Below are 21,996 nucleotides of genomic sequence, written 5' to 3'. Positions count from 1 at the left end.
TGAACCATTGTGCCTTTTAGGCTATAAGAGATGATGATTATGGCAAATGAATGAACGATTATGCCTTTTAGGCTATAGGAGACGATGATTAAGGCAAATGAATGAACCATTGTGCCTTTTAGGCTATAAGAGATGATGATTATGGCAAATGAATGAACGATTATGCCTTTTAGGCTATAGGAGACGATGATTAAAGCAAATGAATGATCGATTATGCCTTTTAGGCTATAGGAGACGATGATTAAGGCAAATGAATGATCGATTATGCCTTTTAGGCTATAGGAGACGATGATTAAGGCAAATGAATGAACCATTGTGCCTTTTAGGCTATAAGAGATGATGATTATGGCAAATGAATGAACGATTATGCCTTTTAGGCTATAGGAGACGATGATTAAGGCAAATGAATGATCGATTATGCCTTTTAGGCTATAGGAGACGATGATTAAGGCAAATGAATGATCGATTATGCCTTTTAGGCTATAGGAGACGATGATTAAGGCAAATGAATGATCGATTATGCCTTTTAGGCTATAGGAGACGATGATTAAGGCAAATGAATGATCGATTATGCCTTTTAGGCTATAGGAGACGATGATTAAAGCAAATGAATGATTGATTATGCCTTTTAGGCTATAGGAGACGATGATTAAGGCAAATGAATGATCGATTATGCCTTTTAGGCTATAGGAGACGATGATTAAGGCAAATGAATGATCGATTATGCCTTTTAGGCTATAGGAGACGATGATTAAGGCAAATGAATGATCGATTATGCCTTTTAGGCTATAGGAGACGATGATTAAAGCAAATGAATGATCGATTATGCCTTTTAGGCTATAGGAGACGATGATTAAGGCAAATGAATGATCGATTATGCCTTTTAGGCTATAGGAGACGATGATTAAGGCAAATGAATGATCGATTATGCCTTTTAGGCTATAGGAGACGATGATTAAGGCAAATGAATGATCGATTATGCCTTTTAGGCTATAGGAGACGATGATTAAGGCAAATGAATGATGATTGAAGAATTGGAGTGAGAGAGTGGGAGGAAATGGGAGCACCCCGAGCAAACTGACGATGTTGTCCGCTACAAACTTACATGGCCGGGGATCGAACCAAGAACCCCACGCACTAGACACCAGAGGTAAACACTCTACTACTGAGCCCCTGTGGCGCACCGTAACTGGGTTTAAAAATGGCGTTGAAGTCTAATAACTATTTGGATGTAAGGTATTAACACATGACATAATATTAAGCACGTAAAATGTCATGAGGTTTTACTAATCCATTTGGGTCATGATTATTGATAGTTTACTTAGTAACTGGAGGCAGGACAACCCGAAATTTGTATCCTATAATCGAGTGGCCCCGCGTAGCGTAGTCGCTAACGCTCTCGCCTTCGGTGCGAGCGGTCCCGGGTTCGATTCCCGGTGGGGTCACTCGGTCGAAAAAGTGTAACAGCTTTTTCAGGCCAGCCACCCTGAATGAGGTTTTCTTGGGTTTTCCTCATTCACACCAGGCAAATGCCGGGGTGGTACCTAACGTATAGGCCCCAGGCAGCTTCCTTCCTTCCCCAATCCTTTATTCCTTCTCTTTCCCCGGATTGTGTGCTCGCCGAGGGACGTCATCCCTCAAATCGTGAAGGGCTAAATGGCCTTAGGTGCCGAAAGCCCAGAAATCCAAATCCTAAATCTCCCCCCCCCTGTATCCTATAATCGAGTACTTTTAGAGATGAGATAACTTAGCATCATAGGGAAGACTGTATGTTCTGCGCGAGGTAAAAATTGAATGAGAGTCCGTCCACCTACCAATTGCACTGATTCAAGTTTCAGAAATTCGAATCTTACACATTCATCCTTTATAACCTTGGTGTCATAGATATGATATGAAGCAATTTTTTTAGAAAATCTTATCTATCTAATAAATAAAAAAAAATAAGGTAACGATGTTTGTTCTCTAATTTCTTATAGATTGCTATGCAGATTTTGATGAATTTTGGTACATGACTGTATCTTGACCTAACTTAGCTTTTCCAGCACAATTTTTGTGAAGGGAGCAAAGAGGTGAGGGGCTAACATACAAAAATATGTTTGACTGTTAACTTCTGGTCTGGTGCACTGATTTTGACATTGTAGAGTACGAGAGTGGACCCAGGGTCGGCTCTACCATATGTTCAACACGTGCATTTGCACGGGGCGGTTAAGTTTGAAAGAACGGAACCAGGGGTAAGAGTGAGGGGGAACACGGTGGGGTGCTGACTGCCACGGGTGCTGACTGCCACAGCCAATTATTGGTGCTGATTGCCACGACTGGCGCTAATTGCCAATATCAAGGTGCTGACTGCCACGATGGCGTGCTGACTGCCACGAGCCTGAGAGAAAGTTGCTAGACGTAACATTACCGGACGCCAAGAAGCATGAAAGAAACTAGATCCTTAGGATCGTGTTGTTCAGACCAACACCTAACAAAGGTAAACAGGTCTCTGTATGTCCAAAATCATGTCCAAAATCATTGTCACACGATTATAAATATGTTGTTCTAGTAATATAATTTGATAACGAATTCTCCCGGTATTTCTTATAATGTTAGTATGTGTATAATCAGCAAAGACATGTATGTGGTAAATTTCATGTCAAAAGAGCAGTAAATAAGAACAATAAAACGAAAATAAAATTTTCTTGTTCATTTAGTTACATTTTATTTTACTCATTATGATTTTCGTATTTATAATTCTTTTCCTATGAAATTTATCACAAATATAAATTTCCTGATTATACACATAATATAAGTTTTAAAAGTACTCTGCAAAATTATCAAATTATATTCTTACAAGAAGATAGTTATAGATATGCGACAATAATTTTGGACATGAATGTACTTTCAGTTTTGTCAGGAAGCGGTGCATACAAAATTGGTACGATTTATGTATTCTCACTTGAACTCCCTATGTCAGAATGAACTGTGTACAGCTGCGCAAATTGTTTCGAGCAGCTCTTGAAAGTTCTATCAAAAAAGCACTGCTGGCTGTACCTCACAAGGGAAGTTCAGGAGAAAGCACTCGCCTGCAGAGAAACTAAGCATGCCATTTGAAGTCCCAATTTATGCTGATTATAACAAGCTAATAAAATTCCTGTACGGTTGAGAACGGTTCGAGATATTCACTTGGAAGTTTATATGAGAAAATGAGGATATACGCATTTATACGCGTTAAGTACAACATAATTAGTAACGAATATTGACACACGAATTGAAACCTATCGGAAGTAACAGAAAAAAAAAGTGTTTCGCAATAACTAACGGGTTTGTTAGATAAAATTAGTCATTACATTGTTCACAATAATCATAGGTTAGAGATGAAAATTGATCACTGTTGTTCTTCTGTTTTATGAAGAAATGACGCAGGCAAAATACTCCCTTGCACCATGAACATTTTATATGTGCAATTGTGTTGCATCTGGCAAGAGAACAGTTCGCAGAACTAAAGCAAAAAGCAAATTCGACAAGTGATTCAAAAGTTATAGGCCTATAATTTGTTCGTAGCCTGCCTTGCAGAACGCAAACTGAAACAATCCTATGTATCGCGGTGATCGGAAGTGATTCGTATGGACACGAACTTTATTTGATTGTTTCGTTGGTACATTATAACGTCCAGATGAAGAAGATTCATATTATGTACAAATCTCCTGCTATAATCTTTGATTGATCGGAATCAAAACACATCAAATGATTGCACAAATCGTGTGCAATTCTTTGGTATTAGGTCTTTGCCATCCGTCATGCAACTTGTAATGGACAATTTGTCTGTGAATGGACCCCAGTGATCAAGCAATAGCAATTTCAAACCATCAGGCTTCGCCATGGGTGAGAATACTTAACGTATTGAAACGTGCATCCACTCATTTTCTCATATAAATTTCCAAGCTGAATATCTCGAACAGTTTTCAACGTACAGGAGTTTTATTACCTGTTGTAATCAGCATGAATTGGTCCTTCAAATGACATGCCTATTTCTTTGCAGGCGAGTGCCTTCTCCCAAACTTCCCTTGTCAGCTGGCTTCAGACCATCATATCCATTAAATAATACAATAAAACAATTAATATAAACAATGAAATGTGCAAATTGTACATATAACAGAAAAGACAATCCCGTTATAAACATCCAAGTGTATGTCGTTCCACTTAGTGAGCAACTTTGTAACTTATAGGATGCCACATAGATTTGCTGTGATGATTACTAAATTTTTCCCTACTAAATTAATTAATAATCATAAATTTAGTATGTGGGATTAATTCCTCTTTTTCCAAATACAGTTCCTCCCAGGATCGTGGCAGTCAGCACGCCGTCGTGGCAGTCAGCACCTTCATATCTGCAATCAGCGACAGTCGTGGCAGTCAGCACCAATAATTGGCTGTAGCAGTCAGCACCCGTGGCAGTCAGCACCTATCCGGGAACACAGGAGGACGTCCTCCTCCCACTTCCAGAAAATAGCCTATCTATGGCGTCCCCCCGCTTTATAAAAAAATACAACGGGCAAATATAGTCATAGGGAACAGTTTGACGTCATGCGTCCCCCTACCTTTTCAGATCCATTTTTACCCCTGGCAATAACTATATTATTTAAAATAACTTGTTGTTGGAAACAGACTTCGTGATAAAGTCTGTTAAATTTACTAAGCTGACCTTAGGTCGCAAAGCAAATAGTCAAACAAATCCCAGCATGAATTGCTTGATTGTTGTCAAATACAAGAACTCAATTCTTGAAAAGTAGCGAAACACCTGTTCTACTTAGTTAATTATCACAGTTTTTATACGAAAAGTAGTCTTGTCTTTATCACAAACAGGTTCCTTATCATTAAAGGTGGAAACAAGTTTTCTTTTAAATATTTTTTTTTACCAGGTATAGAGGGGAAAATCAAGAAATTAAGATAAAAGAGCTAGTTGCATTGGAATTACAGCGATATATTGAGATAGAAGCTCGATATTGAATTCCATAAAAAGGATTACAATCTTTCCTCTGCAGGTGGGTTTGCTTTACTGTATCTTTCCCTGACATAGTAGATTATTATTTAAAGAATAAGAAAAAAAAAACGAGATTGTATTTGTAGTGTTTAGGCCTTTCTAAGTGCTAGTGTTTTTTCCCTCCCCTTCGTTGTTCATAATTGGGTAACATACTTACAAACGTGGCTTTTAAGATTCGTTCTTTCTGGAGAAAGGGCGGGGCCGCCCTGAGTGGATCGTGGCTTAACTTAAGTTTTTAGAACATTTCTGACAAGGGAGAGAAGGGTGAGGAGAGGTAACATGTAAAAATAATTTTAAAAAAGTGACCAATATTAATGTCTAATCCATAATTTTAGGGTCGCTGTGATGAATAATGACAGTCCCGCTAACGTTGAAGTCCCAATTACATCCCAAATGTCTATCCTAAGAGGCTGAAAGGGTTCATATATTATTTCGTAAAAAGTATTCTTTCCGTGCGAAGAACGTGTATTTTAGCGCCATTTAAGAGACCGGGAGCAGCTTGTTTGGGGTTCCTGATTTGATCCTAGCTCGCGCCAAATAAGCTTTCTAGTGGACCAAGCTTGAGTTTTCTCGAGGTTCTCCCAGTTTCTTCATTCTACCATTTCATTCATTCTCATCATCACCATCTCGTTTATTTAGGCTACACGGACATAATTGTGGGACATAAAACTGGAAGAATTCTCATTTTTATTAAGTTTAGCTAGTCATTTATAAATTAGTTAGTATTTTACTTTAGATGATTGAAAATCATAATCTTGGAAAATATAAAATACAAATTTTAATATTTCAACGGACTTCCACATTTCATGACTCTTACGTATCGAAAGCCCACCCTGGTAGCACTTGCAGGAAGCCCAACAGTGGAAAACAATAGGCTATCCAATTGCCAACATTGGTACTACCTTGTAATTAGCCACTTTGCGGAGGATTTGTCAACGTAATACTTACAGGAAGCCCAACAATGGGACAGACTATCCAACTGTCCCAACATTGGTCCGACGTTGTAATTGCCCGCTTTGCCAAGGATTTCCCAACGTAACAGTTACAGGAAGCCCAACAGTAGAATATGCTATCCAACTGCCAACGTTGCCCCTAAGTCGTAATTGACTGTTTTACTGGGGATTTGCCAAAGTAACGCATACGAAAGAAATGCAATTGCAATTAGAAGATGCGAGGCCGAAAAAGTCAGATATATGACTGTTTATTGTTGGCGGGCCAACATATATATATTTCAAACTACGTAGGGCCAACGTATTTTTCAACCAATTGTCTAACTATTAGCCAACGTAGGTCTACCAAGTTTGTTGATATGAAAGCAGTTATTGGATACTTGTTCGTATGTGAGAGGCTTGTTTGGTCACACTATCAAACGTACAGAGGGTAAATTTTAACTCAAAGATTCTTTCAGTGGATTAGGTGGAGAAAGAGATTACGGGTAGCCTAAAGTCGGCTTATCTCTGACAATCCTCGCTAACGATTTTGTTTATACACTTAAGTCTCGCTAATTCGGCAATTTCTTGCAAAGAGGAGTGCTTGATTAGTGAAAGTGCCTTATTATTGAGAAATGTCTGAAATTCAATTTAATATATGTAGAACTAAACAGTACTTTACGAAATATAAAGTTAATACATTATCACAGAAAAAATATAGAGAAACTTAACGCTTGAGATTGTACGTAGATCATCACGAAACATGTTCCAAACATTCAGTTGAATGAATCAAGATGCTCGATGGCGGAATGCATTATCACGCATCCGCTTAACAAACAACAATAAACGGAAGCCACAATAGTACTGTATGATGGGTTCGATTCCCGGTGGGGACACTCGGTCGAAATGTGTAAATGTTTTTTTTTCAAGACAATCATCTTGAGTGGGGTTTTTCTGGGTTCTCCTTATTCACACCAAACAAATGTCAGGATGGTACCTAACATATAGATCCCAGGGCACTTTCTAGCTTCACCAGCACTTTCTTCCTTCCCTTTCCTCGAATAGTGTGATCACCGCGGGACGTCATCGCTCATACCTGATGGGGTAACATGGCCATAGATGCCGAAAGCCCAGAAATCTAATTCCTAGGTACTGTATTTATTATTCCGCAGCTACAGTATGCGGCAGACGTCAGATGTTGGGACTGGATTACTGAGATGACGGACTGTTGAGGGCCGAATTGAAGAAAGTCTACTGTATTTCATAAATGAAAGCTTCAGTAACGTTTCTAGAACATTGTAAAAAATTATTTAATTATCTTCGGAAAATCCTGAAAGAGTGAGTGATTGGAGTTCAGTGTCCCCTTTACAGCACCGAAGCTAAGTAAGACGTGACCCTACAGCTTATTTTAATTAATTTTCCGTTTAGTGTCCCTTTCAGCATCGAGGTTATATGAGACGTGGACGTACAGTTTAACGTGAGTTTCGAACCACATTAGCTCCCGCCGGAAATTGAATCCGATCAGGGACTTCTACCCTGAAAGCACATATGCGATCCTGGTCACGAAAGAACTAGATTCATGTCTCATTTGGCCTCAGCTGAAAGGGACGTCGAATTTCAAATAAACCAATCGTATGTTGCTGATGTGAGTTAACTTTTATCGGAGAATCCGATATCTAATCATAGTTAGACCGAAGAGTCGTATTCAGATCATGTATCCCAACATTTTTTAATCTTTCTGTTTTTGTATCAAAAGGTCCAATATATTTCAAGCAAAAATTTTCTTTTATGCTTTATATCTGGAGATATACATATAGTATAGCCAAACCCGAACTATCACTTAACTCAGTACGATGTGCTTATTCCGTAAAGTACGAAAACTCGATTTAGGGTCCGTTAAAAAATTTTGTGGCCCCTGACCCAAAAATGTATCAAAAGATTCAATAGATATTTCAATTTAAAATTTTCTTGTACGCTTTATATCTGGAGATATACTGTACATATAGTGTAGCCAAACCCGAACTATCACCTAACTCAGTATGATGCGCTTATTCCGTAAAAAAAGATACAAAAGCTCGATTTAGGGTCCGTTCAACAATTTTGAGGACCCTGATCCAAAAAAAAAAAAAATCTAATTACTGGCCAAGATTGCAATCTTTTGATGCATTTTTTGGGGATCATTTCCAAAAATCTTGCTTTATTTGAAATATATCATAAGAATAGCCAAGAAATAAGAGTCTGTTAAATCTAATAACTCATAAAATGCTTTGTGTGAACTATTGTATTTTATGGGGCAGATACATGGACATTACGCAATATATATATATGAAAAATGGCTGGTAGCTTTCGAAAGATGGGTGTGGAGAAGAATGGAATTAGCTGGGCCGAGCGGAAAACGAATGAGAGGGTCTTAGAAATTGTGCAGGAGAAAAGAACAATTTTTGATATTATTAAGAACAGGAAGAGAATCTGGTTGAGACATGGGCTAAGAAGGAACTGTATCATGAGGTACGTGCTAGTGGGTATGGTGGCAGGAAAGAGAGGGAGAGGGTGAAGAAAACTACAATTAATGAACGATATCAAAATAGAAAAACCGTACGTGAAGACGAAGAGGTTAACAGAAGACCGTGCAATATGGAAGCTTCTCCGTTGCGGCAAGTGACCTGTCAATGATGGCAGAATACTTAGGAGGATGATAATGATGAAATCTAATGATTAATGTATCAACTTTTTAAGTGAAACACTTGAAATTACTTTTCTAGAATACTGAATACGGTTTTATAGATTCGAGAACCATATATATTTCAATTATCAGAATCCAATTTTTAGTTCATAGTGGAATCGGTAAAAATTCTGGGATGGTACTCTACGTGAAGTTCCAGCTTTTTCAACCATTCTCTTGATCATAAAGCCTTCACCGAGGAGTGGTTACAAGGCATGAATCCCGGGACGAATTACATAATTGAAGTTTTAAGAGGGGTAAGCTCGAGTAAAGCCAATAAGGAACTGAAAAAAATAATACTCTACAAGAAAATAACATTTTAGTAAAGGCCATATGAAGAGGGAGGATGTGTTAAAAATTAAATCTTTAATATAACGTCCCACAATTACGCTCTTTACGTCAAAGGTGGCGAACGATTATGAATTAATTGGTGGGATGAGAGTGTGGAAGGAAACGTCGAGAAACTTCACAAATATGATATTGTACACATCAAACTCATGTGGTTTAGGATCGAACCAGGGACCTGATGTACTAGAGGTGGAACTGCGTACTGTTGCAGCTCAGAGCCAAAAGGTAAGACACTTTAAGTGGGATATGACTCTTATTGGAGGAGGATCATGTCAATGGGTACGCGCGAAGAATCCTGGGCGGGTGGGGATATCCTGGTACCGAATAACCTGAATGGAAGACGCGCTTTAAGTTAAGTACTATTTCTGGACGGGATCACAGTGGCTTACTGGTAGAACTTTCACATCTGGTGCATGGGGTTCTTAGTTCAATCTTAACTCTGACCAAGTGGTGAACAAACACAATGTGAATGGATTTTCTTGCTGTTCTTCCGTTTCCTTCCACTTTCTTCATTCCACCATTCTTATACATCTTATCATACCGTCTCCCTTAGCATTTGTGTATAAAAACGGAACGTTAAATTGAAAAAAAGAAAAAAATACTATTTTTGGAATATTTCTAAGTCAGCACCATCTCTCGAAAGTTTTTTAGACTTTCGACACCTATGGCATGTTAGCCCGTAATGTGTCCAAGGAAAGGGAAGGAAAGAAGCGGTCTAGACCCTGTATGATGGGTACCATCCCAGCATTTGCCTGGTGTAAATGAGGAAAACCTCACTCAACATGACTAGCCTGCAAAAGGCTTTTACATTTTTTCGATCGAGTGTCACCATCGGGAATCGAACCCTGGAACGTTCCCTGGAATCCTGGAAGTCAAATTATAAGTAAGAACCTATTTCTTTCATATTCAATGAATCATATTTAACTTTTTTTTTTTTTAAGTCGAGGAAAGAATGCTGGCCAGAGACGCGAGTCAATTCGAGGTGGTCAGCGAATATGCCATTTTTTTTATCATGTTGACCCAGCTCATCGGAATCGAACCCACGAACACTTGCACCGAAACCTCGTACGCAACCACTTGTTGACGTAAAAGATAAAAAAAATGTCATTTCGCAATTATTTATCGAGTACTGGAAAGAAAGAAAAGAAAAACGGCAAACACGCAAAACTTTTGAGTTTCTTTAGCGTCTAATTAATTATATAACCGCAGATAATTAAGAACAGCACACAGTACTTACATGTTTATATTGTATCATTATGGATAAAGAGAGGAATAGCATCTTCTCGTAGACGGCATCCAAGTCCCGTGGGCTTGATTTCAAATCCTGATGCTACCACTTCTTCCAAGCACTTTTCAAATTTTGTTTCTGTCACACAACAAAAAACAACACAACAACTTATATTTAAAAATGTATTTCTCTTTTTTTTTTAAAAAAGATAAATAATTGTTCCTTTTTCTTATTTGTTTTAAATCACACTGTTTCTTTCCTCATGGTTACCCCCATAAAAAAAAATGGAAAGTAATATAAACTGTTGCTACTGAACGGGTTGAGTAGAACTTGGCGCGGTCAGAAACAGCGCGTAACTGGACGAGCTACAAACTCCGGTTAACGCGCCGCTTGGTTCACGCATTCGCACAACGAACGACGAGAACCAATTCGGGTTCCCGAAACAACAATTGACGACGACGCGCAAAGAAGAGGGCGGGATGAGAAGTGAGATGGAAAGAGATGCAAGAGGGCAGCACAAGCAGTCTCTGTCTCTCTCTCACACACGCACGCACACACACACACACACACACCACACTCATGCACACACGTTTCTTTCTCTTTTAAAAAAAGAAAAAGTCCTCTTCTTTCAAACTTCAGCATTGATGAGCAGTTACACTACGAGCAAAGAAGGGACACGATGGCTTAACGGTGAATCGCTCACCTCTGGTGCTAGGGTAACTGGTTCGATCCTTTGTTAAGGGTCTTCACTACAGCGAAATTAAACTAGCGCTAATTTTAGAGCTTTTCTGTAATATCTTCAAAACAAATAAAAGTAATCGAAAAGTAGAAACGTAGTGAACTAAACAATACGATTTTGCATGCAATACCGTTATCACAACTCATCTACCTGCTTTCGATTTGCAACTGTAGAAAGATTTAGCATTTTTTTTGTGGGTTCTGTAAATAGCCGCATATCAGAAGCAGATAGGTGAATTGTGGTAAAGGTATCATACGTAAAATAGTACTGTTTAGTTCACTACGTTTCTACTTTTCGAATACTTTTATTTGTTTTGAAGATATTACAGAAAAACTCTAAAATTAGCGGTAGTTTAATTTTGCTGTAGTGAAGACCCTTAAATATTGTTGCCCACGAGATGAGAAAAATTAAAGTTTAAAAATACGCAAGTCAATACGCAATGTAGTCAATAATAAATATAGTTTAAATGTTGTATCACACCTTCCGTGGACCACCGGTCAACAATTCTGATAAATTCTAGTTGAAATTAAAAAGAAAAACAGTGAATATGTTTTGTACGTACATACGAGGCCTGTCTAAAAAGTATCCGACCTTAATTTTTTCCACGCAAGTAGTGATTCTCAGGCGGCGCCACCGTACGCGGTGGAAGGAGGAACCTTAATGCGCATGCTTGAATTTTTTCACCGCGTCCGCGTGTGCCAGTCGTGAGCTGGTGGTCGCGAAGTGAGGTGCTGTTGGTAGTGTTCGTCGGATTTAGTGTTTCTCGCAAGATGACTGAACGAATTGAGCAAAGATACTGCATCAAATTCTGTCAAAGGCTGGGTGATTCTCAAAGCCAAACAATTCGTAAGATTCAGCAGGTGTTTGGAGAAGATGCGATGGGTGTAACACAAATTAAACAATGGTTCAACCGATTCAAAGATGGCCGCACATCAGTCGAGAGTGAGCAGCGTATCGGCAGGCCCCAAACTGCTCGGAATGCAGCTGTTGTTGAGCGGGTGCGAAATTTGGTGATGGCAGATCGCCGTTTGACAGTGCGGGAGATTGCAGAAGATGTTGGAGTGAGTAAAGATTCTGCACATGCAATTTTGCGTGACGATTTGAACATGAAACGAGTGGCTGCTAAATTTGTACCCAAGTTGTTGTCTCAGGAACAAAAAGACACCCGTTTTGACGTTGCACAGGACCTTCTGGACACCACCAACACTGATCCTGGGTATCTGAATTCCGTGATAACTGGAGATGAGTCATGGGTGTACGGGTACGACCCAGAAACAAAACAACAATCGTCTCAATGGAAGCATCCCGATTCTCCAAGGCCGAAGAAAGCGCGGCAGGTGCGAAGCAAAATCAAGGTGTTGCTGACTGTTTTCTTCGATACCCGTGGAATTGTGCATCACGAGTACGCACCGGAAGGACAAACAGTGACAAAGGAGTACTATCAAGATGTTCTCAGGCGACTCCGTGACGCAGTCCGGCGCAAAAGACCAGACATGTGGACAGCGAAGAACTGGCACGTCAATCATGACAACGCCCCAGCACATTCATCCCAATTGATCCACACGTTCTTAGCCAAACATGGAATTACAACCGTTCGCCAACCTCTCTACTCTCCAGACCTGGCTCCTTGTGACTTCTGGTTGTTTCCAAAATTGAAGACGCCTCTGAAGGGATCCCGTTTTGAGAGTAGAGAAGATATAATGCGGAACACGACGACGGAGCTGAACAACATTCCAAAAGAAGACTTCCAGCGGTGTTTCCAGCAGTAGAAGGATCGGTGGGCTAAGTGTGTGGAAGTACAAGGGGCCTACTTTGAAGGGGATTAGGGTCCCAAATCTGTCAGGTATTCGCAACTATTTTTCTGACCTAAGGTCGGATACTTTTTAGACAGCCCTCGTAAATTTATAAAAGAAAATTGCTGTTTAACGTCCCACGTTTATGCCTTTTAAGCTAAAGAAGATGATGATTAAGGGGGCAGACAAGGGCGCCGATCCTGGAGGGGGTGGGGGGCCAAAGCTCACGTGGACCCCCCTTTTGTATTTATGAATATACAATATTTGACATAATTTGAATGCAATTTGTCTTAAAATCCTCCTATATATACCTTCTGAATCTGAATGCCCCCCCCCAAATTTACAGAGAAATCGCCTCCCTTAGGGGCAGACCACTAAATATTTTTCAAAAGCTAACAATTTTTCTTTTGCCCGTTTTTCGTAAGTGAAAAGAGATAATGAAATGTAACTTACCCACAATAATAGATAATCGGACGAATAATGAGTGTTGCCATCCATAGAAATTACAGTGTGGCCAGAATATGAATTACACAAAAATTTAGGTTAAAGCAGCGATTAGAAAAATGAACTCAACGGTAACTGATGACTTATCATGTTGTCTTGGTTTCCTTGTTAACTACTTTTTAAATACTATTTGTATTTATTTTGTAATAACGTACATAATTTATTACAAAATAAATAAAACCGAAGACGAGAGCATTAGGACTACGCGGAGCCACTCTGGCGCCAAATACTCTAACCCATGGCGCAAAATTTTCGATCGCCAGGTCGCCATTAGCGACTAGAAATTTAGAACTGGCGACCAGTGTTCAGTAGGAATGGTTTCTGCTTAAACTCGCAGGACTGCGTAGTTTCTGTTTCGCACGAAAATAATTGTCAGAGAAAACACGGAATATGAAGTCTTCACAACGGACATGAAAGGGAAGTGTTCACAACGTTGTAATTCATCTAGCTCCTTTTCCACCCGGCGTGTAAACGCGAGATATCGTTTTCCCCGCTGTTTGAAGGTCGAACAGCTGGAGGGGCAGCCCATTGCTTAAACTCTGTTCGGCCTAAGCTCTAAACTGCGATAAAAAAAAAAGCCACACGAGACTAAATCTCGCTGATTTGTTGTTGGCCTACCCACGCTTGTAATCCTCCGCAAAATAGTTCATGTGATTTGATTATTACTTTTACTAGCTTCATATAAAACTGCTACATTATTATAAATTACAAAAATATAATACGTATTATCTAATAAAACTGCAATCGAGCGTGGCTAATGAAACAATAGAAATAAACACTAAGCATGCACAGTAATTATGGCGTCAATTCAACTGTGGAGGCGTGTTCTACTTTCAAGCCTGAAAAACGGCTGGCATGAATCCCCGTTCCGCGAGTGTTGTGGTGAAACACTAACAAGGTAAACCTTTACTCACTTAGCAACAATTGTTTACCAGCGAAATTCAAATATATATATATATATATATATATATATATATATATATATAAATCTTTCGAGTTTTTTCTTTCTTTCCTGCTGCTGCTGTAAGTATCTGGACAACACGAGACAGTATTGTCAAAATACACGTGTATAATTTGCTCCTCCCCGTGGGGAGTGGGAGTGATACATCAATAGCCAATCGTATTTGTGATAAGCAGAAGGATACAAATATTTTGTTTATCGGAATTTAGAGCTTACGCTGAACAGGGAATAGAATAGATCAACCAATCACGTCACGATGTCACTGATAAATAAATAAAGTAAGTAAACATAAAATATTAAAAAAAAATAGATATTTGCATAAGATACTGTTATCAGTCCAATCAACAACTGATACTTCAGTGCTGAAAAGACAGTTACACAAACGTCAAGTATTAAGTCGGTCCCGGTGTCCCCCACAGGGACATAAAATATGACATATTATTCTTTCTTTACAACTTTAAAATCAGACTGGCAACATTGAAAGCTGTTTACATGGCATGATCCATTTATGGTCATCCCCTGTAAACAGTTTTCAATGTTGCCAGTCTGATTTTAAAGTTGTAAAGAAAGAATAATATCGTCATATTTTATGTCCCCTGTGGGGCACGCCAGGACCGACATGGTTAAGGTAAATTATTTTTTAACATGTATACGAACTGTCCAATTCAAAATTGATTATCCTGATTTTGAAATTTTATGCCCTGATGTAATATCTTTCTTTGTCAAACCAAAGGATGTTGGGTGGGTGCGGGGGCATCTCTCGTGATTTGTACGTGAGAGATACTAGCGACCATCATTTTTGGATTGACAAGTGCATCTCGCTTTGCAACCTGGTCTAACCGTACTGCCACGAGGAGACTCAGGAAGAACTCCAGGACAAGACAGCTGTTGTCCTGTTGAGAGATTAACCGATATGTTGCTGAGCGTGCTGTTATAATAAAGTAATTAATTTTTGAGTATGAGTATGGATTGATTGATTGGTAAATTCATTTATTATTGGAAGTTTAATGTCCCTTTTCAAACGATATTTCTCTCTTAATCCTCTATTCAGACCGGAAGTGACAGTCATCAACCACTTCCGGTTTTAACGTTGCTCACTGTAGAGTCACAATGTTAATAGATAGTTAGAAACAGTTTTCCGCAATCAAATAAACCCACCAAAGAATATATCCCATCTCCACTACAATTTCAATAGTAAAACAGGACTTCTGGTTTCAGTGCTAATTCAGAAAAATCAAACCATAAAAACCAAACTCCTTAGCGTAATGTACAAGTGACAATAACACTTGTTTAGAATAGAACCAACACATGTCGCTAGTAAATATTTGTTTGTATATTTGCATTCACTGACTCATTACATCGGTAGGGAGACCCGGTAAGTGCTCATCTATTTTCAATTTTACGTTAAGGAGTAGGTCTATGTCACACATACCTTTGAAAATCAAATGAAATCTTTCAGTTTAACGTTTCATGATTATGTCCTTTAGGCTAAGGGATCCATTAAGCTGTTGATGATTAAGGCAAGTGAGTGTTGATGGAAAAATTGGTAGAATGAGAAAGTGGAAGGAAACGGGAGTAGCCCGAGAAAGTCAACGGACACAATATTGTCCACCACAAATTTACTTAGTTGGGGTTCGAACCAGAGCCCCCAACGCATCAGAGGCAAGCGCTTCACCACTGAGCTACCATGTCCCCCTCTCATATACCTTCGAAACGGAAGAGGGACGTTAACCAGGGGTAAAAGTGGATATGAAAAGGTAAGAGGATCCGTGACGTCACTTGCTGTCCCTCGTGCCTATCTTTGCCCATTGTGATATTTTTAGAAAATGGAGGGATGCCATAAATATTTTTTGGAAGTGGGGGAAATGGCGTCTCCAAGCGTTTCCCGTCACTTTTACTCCTGACATTAACCCAAAACTAACCAATCAACTACGGTAACTTGTAACACGCTTTTGGTTTGACTGGTTTTGCTATATAGCTTAACATTTACAAACAATATTAGGTATAACACGGCTCACACAAACAATAAAAATCTTTTTCTATGGCTACAACCGTTAGCAGGCAAGAATTTAACGTTTTTGAATATTTACTTTATCATTTTAACTTAATGTTGGCGTTCCGACAGTTACATGCGAACATTATTCCATATATATATATATATATATATATATATATATATATATATATATATATATATATATATATATATATATATATATATATATATATAAAAATAATAACTGTACATGAAGGTAAAAATAAATCATATCTGAATATACTATCTAATTTCCTTCAGGTTGCCCGTATAGCTGAACGCTCTTGTGCAACTTTCTGTCTGTCTCCCCAGTTATATGATGCACCCATTCAAAAGCAATTACCACCGCCATCTGTTGCCAATAAATTAATTTCTCTGTACTAGATCGTTATCTGGAATAATCACATTTTCCCATATTAAGAGATGGTTAAATTTGGGAAGTTGTATCTAGATATATCACTGCAGTTCCAATAATTTCGTTACGAAACGGCTTTCCAAGGTTTTAATATTTTAGAAAATAAAGTTAATTCGAGATAATTTTCATCCGCTTTGAATGCATTTCGTCAAACAATTTCACAAAAAACTCCCATTACGATAATTGAAATTAGCTTTTCATCTTTAATGTTATCCGCAGCTGGTACCCGTGACGTAGTTGTGTATCGAAACTTCAGTTCTCTTGCACACAAAATAGTGCGATAAGAAACAGCCTTTATGGTTGATAACACTAGTTAACAAAGGTTTTGTTACATAAAAGGAAATACCTGTTCTTAAAGGAACTTTTTGCGCTGAATTCGAATATGCACTCGGTTTTTCTCCATCACGTACGATTTTCCCGTAACAGAGGGATTTTCGGGAAAATCCCTCAAAAATTTCCCTTTTCGTTTATTTTACACCCCAAGATCTTGTCCCCTTGCATATACTAACATAGAAATTATACCTAAGTATACTTTGATTCATATTTAACAAACCCTCCAAGTTTCGTAATAATCGCTTTATTCTTTCTAGAGAAATAAATATGTTTGTATGTATACTGTGTGTACTGTTTATTGCACCTTATAGTAATGCTTTCAGATCTCTTAAGTTGAGGTAAAACGTTTTGCTTTATTACCACAAACACATATATAAAATATAATACAATATAATTTACAAGTGTGACAATTTACAATAAACAATAATACAAATGTACCAAAAGGTCATGAAAAGACAATCAAAACTATCACAATATATGAAACTTCCATTGGGTTACAAAAACGTACACTACTTCCTTCTTTTGTAAGAAATGTTGCATTCTCTAACAAGACCCCAACAATAGTCCCCCATCATTGAAGGATCCCATCGTCCCTGGTACCTTTTCTCCATTGCCATTATATCTTGGTGGAATCTTTCCCCCTGTTCGTCGCTGAGAGCACCTAGGTTAGCAGGAAAGAAGCTGAGGTGGGAGTGCAAAAAGTGGATTTTTAAAGACATCCTACAACCCAACTCTTTGTATTTCTGTATCATGTCCTGTACGATTTCTGTGTAACTCTCAGCTTTGTTATTGCCCAGAAAGTTGCGCACAACACACTTAAATGCTGTCCAGGCAGCTAGCTCAGCACTGTTTAACTTGCTGTCAAAGCTAACATCAAGCATTAATTTCCTAATTTGGGGACCAATAAACACTCCCGATGAAATCTTAGCATCACTCAGGTTAGGGAACTTATCTCGCAAATACTTGAAACCTTCACCAGATGTGTCCATGGCTTTGACAAAGTTTTTCATAAGTCCTAACTTGATATGAAGTGGCGGTAGTAATATCTTATTAGGATCTACCAAAGAAGCGTATTTGACGTTGCATTCTCCAGGTACGTAATTCACTCTAGGTTCCCATTCCTTCACTTCATAATGTTTGTCATCAGCTCGGCTATCCCATAAACATGAAAAACATTGGTACTTCGTGTAACCGCACTGCAGTCCTAATAAAATACCAACTACCTTGAGATCACAACATATCTGCCAACAATGGTCCTTGTAATTTATAAGATTTAGCAAAGTTGACATGGTGTCATAGAATTTCTTAATCTTCACTGAGTGCGCAAGTGGTATAGAAGGTTTTTTATTTCCATTATGTAAAAGGACAGCTTTAAGGCTGACCTTTGACGCGTCGATAAATAACCTCCATTCTTCTGGAACGTAAGGAATTCCTAGCTCCGCCATCAACCCATTTATATCCGTACATACGCACACATATCTTGCATTGAGAAATAGCTTGAAATATACGTTGGAAGTACATTCTATTTTTATACACGTTTCTAATTTGCAGAGAGCAATACAAGTGTGTTGTTGACTATTGTAAATATTCATTTTTATGTCTGTGTCTGTAGTAATAAAGCAAATCGTTTTTACCCCAACTCAGGAGATCTGAAAGCATTACTATCAGGTGCAATAAACAGTGCACACAGTATACATACAAATATATTTATTTCTCTAGAAAGAACAAAACGATTTTTACGAAACTTTTAGGGTTTATTAAATATAAATCAAGGTATACTTAGGTATAATTTCTATGTTACTATATGTAAGGGGACAGGAGCTAGGGGAATAAAATATCTGAAAAAGGAAAATTTTTGAGGGAATTTCCCGAAAATCCCTCTGTTACGGGAAAACTGTACGTGATGGAGAGAAACCGAGTGCATATTCGAATTCAGCGCAAAAAGTTCCTTTAAGATCAGGTGATTTTTCTCATGTAACAAACAAAAAGTTTAAATTTGTTAACTAGTGTAATGTATACAGAACCTTCTCTACCATATGTGTAACACGTGAATTTGCATGGGGTGGCAAGTTTGGAGGGGCGGCAAAATATGTCATAAAAACTAGACTACGTATTTAAAATAAGTATTTCTTGTTGGAAACAGACTTTATGATGATGGTAGTTAAATTCATTAAGCTGACCTTCTATTTGAATACTACATTCATAAATCATGTTTAGGTCGCATTAGTTTAAGGTTACATGGGCAGTGCTAAAGCAAATGGTCAAAAAGATCCCACATTAAATTGCTTGATTATTGTCAAATAGAAGATCTCAATTCTCGAACAGTAGCGAAAACCTGTTCCGTTTAGTTAGTTATCACAGTTTTGGTATGAAAACTAGTCTTGTCTTTGTCATAAACAAGATCCTTATCATTGAAGGTGGAAACAAGTTTTTTTCTTTAAATTTTTAACAGATGTAAAAGGAAAATCAAGAAATAAAGATAAAAGAGCTAGTTGCACTGGAATTGCAAACTGATATATTGAGATTGAATCTCGATATTGAATTCTATAAAAAGGATTACCATCTTTCCTTTGCAGGTGTATTTCTTTTATCTTTCACTAACTTAATAGATTATTATTTAAGGGAAAAAAAAACAGACACAACGAGATTAAATTTGTAGTTTTTAGGCCTTTCTGAATGCGAGTGCCTTTCCCTAGGTACTCTTCGTGTTCATGATGGGGTAGCATATTTAAGATTTGTTCTTTCTGGACAAAGAGGGGAACGAGAATGATGTCATTGTACTGATCGCCAAATTGCCCTGTATGTATAATAGTATGCGCATAGACCAAATGCACTGAATTTGAATCCCCGTAGGGTTTCGGAGTTCATGTTAGTAATAGATCATGCCCTTTATAACCGCGCTCTAAACTCAAAACTATAATGTTGTTATATCTCGTTTTTCTAAACCGAATAAAATTGTCTCATTGTGAATTTATGATTGATAGTGTGGCTCATGAAACGAGACGAGACAAGAAATAAGGTTTACTCATCTCGTTTAGTCTCGATTGTCGAAGATTTTCTCATCTCATTCTATAAATTCATGTGAAATTGTATGGCCAAATTTTTCCCTTAATTTTATATACAAGTGTCAGAACTTGTACAATTTCTTACAGAATTTGGAATACCGAGAAAGCTACTTACATTGATTAAGATATGTTTAAATGAATCCCGGGTAGGAAAATTCTTGTCCACTAGCTTTTAGATAGAGAATGGCCTGAAACAAGGAGATGCGTTGTCGCCATTATTATTCAACTATGTTCTGGAATACGCTATAAGGAAAATGAAAGGTAGCAACCAGAGCCTAGAGTTGAATGGTATTCACCAGGTTATGGCATATGCAGATGATGTAAATTTAATAGAGGATGGTAGGAGAACAATAGAAAGAAATTGAGAGGTCTTATTAAACGCTTGCAGGGACATGGGTTTAGAAGTGCACGTCCCTTTACGGACACAAGAAAAGGACAGGAGGACACTCAAAAGGAGTGAGTTGCTGTAAACAAACATATAAATGTAGTATTTAATGTATAGAATGGTAGGGGGAGTTTGTGGTAAACTTGGGTAAGTAATGCATGATACCAAATACAATTTCTTTTCTTATAATTCCATATTCGAGTATCTACGTCTCACTGTGGGTCCACACCACAAGCCTCCAAAGTTGTCAGATTGCAATAGGTTTTATCATTCAGATTAAAGCAAAACGCCTGAAACGTCCATCAACTCGCTAAACGTATTTCCTCTAATGGTTGCCTTTCACAAAGTTATCATCTTTAAGGTCCTAGTGGCAATATTAAACTAATAGGGTCACGACGACGCCTAAAATGGGAATAGAAAAATAAGTTTTTTTTTTTTTTTTTTTGAAAATTTGAATGAGAACTGGCAAATCTATACAAAATTTGGAATCGACCTGCGAAAACGGTACATTTCTAGTACTTGTAGTTTTCGAGATCTCATGGTCGAATGCATTGGAGACAAACATATAAACTTTTCTTGACCACAAACATTTAACCTAGAATTTTCATATATAGATAGGTAGATTAGGGATTAGATTTGTGGGCTTTCGACAGCTATGGCCATGTTAACCAGTCATGTATGAGAGATGACGTCGCTAGGCGATCACACTTCCCGGCAGGGGCGGATAGGTACTACAACCTGGGCACTGTGCTACAGGGAGGAAAAGCTCCGATTCCCCACAACTCATTCATAAGAAGATTAATACTTTATGAACGGCTTTCAAGCTCCAACTTGTGTTCATAAAAATTATCATTTCACGCCCCAGGATTATGCCCTATAGACTAAAGGAGACTGTGATGATGAGAAATGAATGAAATGGTGGAATGAAGGAAGTGGGAGGAAACGTGAGAACCCTCCCCCCCCAAAAAAACCATGCACACGGTGTTTGTCCACCAAAAAGTTCACTTGGTGTGAACGGGGATATAACCAAGGACTCCACGCACCAGATTCGAACGCTTTACCATGGAGCTACGCGGCTCTTAACTTGTGTTCATGTTTAAGAAACAAATTTCAGCTTAAAACGCTTCTTTATTACAATTTTTCAATTTGAAAATAATACAACAACTCGGAAGATTTTGTTAATGACTGAGAACAATGTACTGTACAATACAAGCATAATAGTACTGCCATAAGCAGTGGCGTATTTACGATTTTGTTTCGGGGGGGCTTTGCTAACTTTCGGGGGGGGGGCTTTGCCTGAAAATGTGAAAATTCTGCAAGATATCTATATATATAAAAGAGAACGTACAAAATCCTTTGTCCGCTCATCACGCTAATACGGCTGAACCAATTTCTTTCATTTTTGGGGGGTTATTAGGATTTGGACCCTAGATGGTTTTTATCATATCACTTTAATTTTTAATTACCAGTGTCTTGAGATAATTGACCATTCAAGTGTCCATAACGTACAAAT

At 38.2% G+C, this 21,996-nt stretch overlaps 1 protein-coding gene and 1 non-coding gene across 3 annotated transcripts in view; one reads left to right on the top strand and one right to left on the bottom strand.

Annotated features, from left to right (window-relative positions):
- The window catches only part of FMRFaR (FMRFamide Receptor), a 609,096-nt gene extending 598,430 nt beyond the window's left edge, over positions 1-10,666 (bottom strand). For both annotated transcript variants that reach the window (XR_014132116.1, XM_081764082.1), the window contains exon 1: positions 10,263-10,666. The gene's annotated coding sequence lies outside the window, so the exon portion shown is untranslated. The remainder of the gene's footprint in view (positions 1-10,262) is intronic.
- TRNAR-UCG (transfer RNA arginine (anticodon UCG)) lies at positions 1,371-1,445 on the top strand. The gene has a single exon. It is a non-coding gene; the product is annotated as a tRNA-Arg (tRNA).
- Positions 10,667-21,996: the final 11,330 nt, after the last annotated feature.

The sequence above is a fragment of the Thermobia domestica genome, chromosome 7, assembly GCF_964235325.1.
Source record: "Thermobia domestica chromosome 7, izTheDome1.hap1.1, whole genome shotgun sequence".
Lineage (NCBI taxonomy): Eukaryota > Metazoa > Arthropoda > Insecta > Zygentoma > Lepismatidae > Thermobia > Thermobia domestica.
Note: the sequence above shows the minus strand (reverse complement) of the source record. Positions and strands in the feature narration are given on the sequence as shown.